The sequence below is a fragment of the Kogia breviceps genome, chromosome 2 (assembly GCF_026419965.1).
Source record: "Kogia breviceps isolate mKogBre1 chromosome 2, mKogBre1 haplotype 1, whole genome shotgun sequence".
In the NCBI taxonomy this organism is placed as follows: domain Eukaryota; kingdom Metazoa; phylum Chordata; class Mammalia; order Artiodactyla; family Physeteridae; genus Kogia; species Kogia breviceps.
The window spans coordinates 200,866,199-200,869,541 of NC_081311.1; positions in this window are offsets into that span (position 1 = coordinate 200,866,199).

Genomic DNA, 3,343 nt, shown 5'->3' on the forward strand with positions numbered 1-3,343 from the left:
TCCCCCGCCCCTCCTGGGACGGCGCCTTCTCACAGCTACTGAACGCCAATTAATTTGTCTCATTTACATGAAAAAGTGCAGAAGATGTCTTTCTACATAATTAACTGTATTTTGCAAGTCATTAAAATTCTGGAGCCCTGCCCACAATAGTGCCGTCTCTGGGGCGGGGGGGGGGGGGGGGGGGGCGAGAAGGAGAGCGGGGAGGACCCAGAGAACCGGCCTGGCTGATGCATATTCATGAGACGGGGCCAGGCTGCCTGTCCTGCAGGGCTCCTCTGGTGTCCCACCGGTTGAAAGGTTTGTTCAGGGCTGCCCTGCCAGGGGAGCAGGGAGGGCCTGGGTGGGCCGTGCCCCCCAAGAGCCCAGGGTAGGGTCTCACTGCTGGGGCAGCACCCACATCCCCAGGCCAGTGAAAAGAGCATCCTTGCCTTCTAGAACCATCCATGGGTGCCCAGTGCAGAGGACAGAGCCCAGGTGCGCACACCGAGAGGTGGCCCGACTGTGTTCCTCCTGCCTCCTGTCCCAAAGGCCCGCCTGAAGGAGCCGCCTCTGGTGATTCCAAGAAGAGGGGGGCTTGGCCCACAGGGAGAGTGGCCCTCTCCTGCTGGAATCCAGTCCGCAGTGGGGGGACCTCCAAGCGCACACGCCCTGTCCTGCACTGAGCCCGCCAGCACCCCCTTCCCGCCAGACCGCCACAGCGCTATCTGTGCCAAAGCCGCCTTCTGCGGCCCAGATGCCTCATCCATCCTGGCCTCATCCTGCAGCATGAGGCTGACGTCACCTCCTCCTAGTGGCTTTGCCATCTTTAAAGAATGTCACACGGGTTAAGTCTTTACTGGACGCCTGGCGGTAGCCGTCCAATGAACGCGAGCTCCCATCATAAACACTTTCCTCTCGGGAGGCCCAAGACTCTGTGTTCTGTTGGGTCTTTTCTACTCAAGTGGAATAAAGCAGCTGCCACAAGAATGGGGGTCCGACTGGCCTGCTCGGCGGGCACCGCGTCGGGCTGCCCAGCACAGGTCCTGCCCGTGCAGACGGTCATCAGGAGAACGTGGCAGGTGACAGCCAGGAAGGCAGGGCCCTGGGAGCCTGGGGGCAGCCTGCAGGGCGGCCCACCGGGGACCGGCGAGGGGCTGTGTGCCCCAGGGCAAGAGGGGGCACCTGCCACCGGGTCGGGCCCCGACGCTGGCCCGTGACCCCAGGGACCTTCGTTCCAGATGAACTAATTGATTTTGCTGGGCCTCATCCAGGAAATTTCACGAACGCAGTGGGGCTGGGGGCAGGGGATCCTGCCAAGGACACGCCCCTCAGCTCTGGATCCCAGAAAGCTGTGTATTTGGGCACTCCAGTTAACTTAATTAAATTGCCTTGCCCCCGGAGGAGGCTTTCTCAGTCCAGAAGAAAAAACAATGGGAATTGAAATTCACCCCAGCGACAGTACATGTGGGAAAACTGCTCCGCTTCACACAGAGACAGGGTCAGGGTGAGGACGTACGTCGGTGCTCCAGGCAGAGTGGACCAGCTGTTGACCCGGCCCTAAGGCCACAGGAGCAGCCCGCGAGCACGGCCTCTGGGAGGGACGGTCCAACAATGTGGCCAGCCCCAGCCCCGCAGTGCACCTGCCCTTTGACCCGGAAACTCGGCCACCACAACCTCTTAGGAGAAGAAGGCGGAGAGAGTCACACCATGGATGCAACACCGCATGTCATTATCTCCACGTTTTTGTCATGCAAACACCATCCTGAAATTGTTCTCCCAGGGGTTTGGTTTGGTAAACGATGACGCCTCCGGTGCAGGTCTTCAGAGCATCACGTGCTCCTGGAAAACCTGCCCAGATGCAGAACCCGCTCAGGAAGGGCCCACGAGATCAATTTCAAAAAGCTCGAAGTGTTTATATGTATCAATATGTGAACACACAAGTGCACTCGCCGAAAACTCCCTCCTGTTCTGAGAGAGGCGCAGGAGCTCTTGACAGCCACGGCCTCCCTGGAGGTCTGGACGGAGAGGGGGCGGAGGAGGGGCCCGGGCAGTGTTTGCCTGCCTGTTTCCTAGTCTAATTCCTCCCTCCCTCCCTCCCTTCCTTCCTTCCTTCCTTCCTTCTTACTTTCTGCCACGTCCATATTCTACCTTTTTCTAAATAAGAGGGTTATAGCAGAGGCAGCGAGGAGACAGCACACAGACCCCGGGGACCTCAGTGCCTTGAGACGAGGCTAAAAGCCCTGCTGGGTGGTAGTCCTAGACCCTGGCTGGCCTTCTCCCGCCAGCCCTCCCAGCGCCCAAGCTCCTGATGCGTTCAAGAGTCACTGACCTGTTTGTTCATACCTCTTTTCCACAGACCCTGACGTGGCCCCCCTGGCAGGGCTGGGGAACAGGACCCCAAGACTCTCTGTCCTCAGGTGACCAGGAGTCTAGCCAGGAGAGGAGGGGAGGGGGGAAGCTCGGAAGACTGTCAGAATCCACATTGTAACTAATTTCAAGAAACTGTCAAGTCAGAGTGGTTATCAAAGAACAATATCTATGACTATCTGAAAAATGCTGATAAAATGCTCCTCTCTTTTCCAATTACATACCTGTGTGAGGCCGGCTTTTCTTCTTATATTCCAACCCAGATAATATAAAATAACAGATCGAATGCAGAAGCAGAAAAATCCAGCCATCTTGGATTAAAGCCACACGCTAAAGAGATCTGCCCCCCCCAAAAAAAAAATTTTAGAGCCCCTTTCCTCCCTTGTTTTTCTTTTGGAAACTATAGCTATTTTTCCTCAAAAGTATTATTTGTCATGACATGTAGTGAGTTTGTTGTGGTTAATTTTTAATGAACTGACAAGTAAATATTTAAAATTTTTTCTACTCTAATTGCTAATGCTGTAAATATGGTAGATAGAGCCCAAACCCATGGAAAGGGTTCTGACGTGATCTAAAGATCAGCTGAGAACTCTTTTGAGAACTGCTGATCTGAAACCATGAATCACTGGTTTCCAAACCAGCAAATAATTGCATCCTGCCCACAGGCCACTCAGTCACGTCTGGCATGGGCAGGAAATCACCCTCCACGTCAGAAGGCTGCCAGGTCATCGTCTCCTTCCTATAACTGTGGCTACTTGTGACCTGCAAGTCAGTGTTCGTTCCCATTAGCCAAGATCCTTTACAAAGGAATTTCTTTTTTCATTTTCAAAGAGACTTGTCATCATTACAGAAAATTTAGAAAATACAGAAAAGTAATAGAGAAAAAACAAATTCTCCCCCTAGAGACACAACCACGTCGACGTTTTCCCTCCGCCTGTGATTCAGGCAGTTTTAGTTTGTCGTCGGGCTGCTGCTATTTCACGACCCCTCAGGTAAG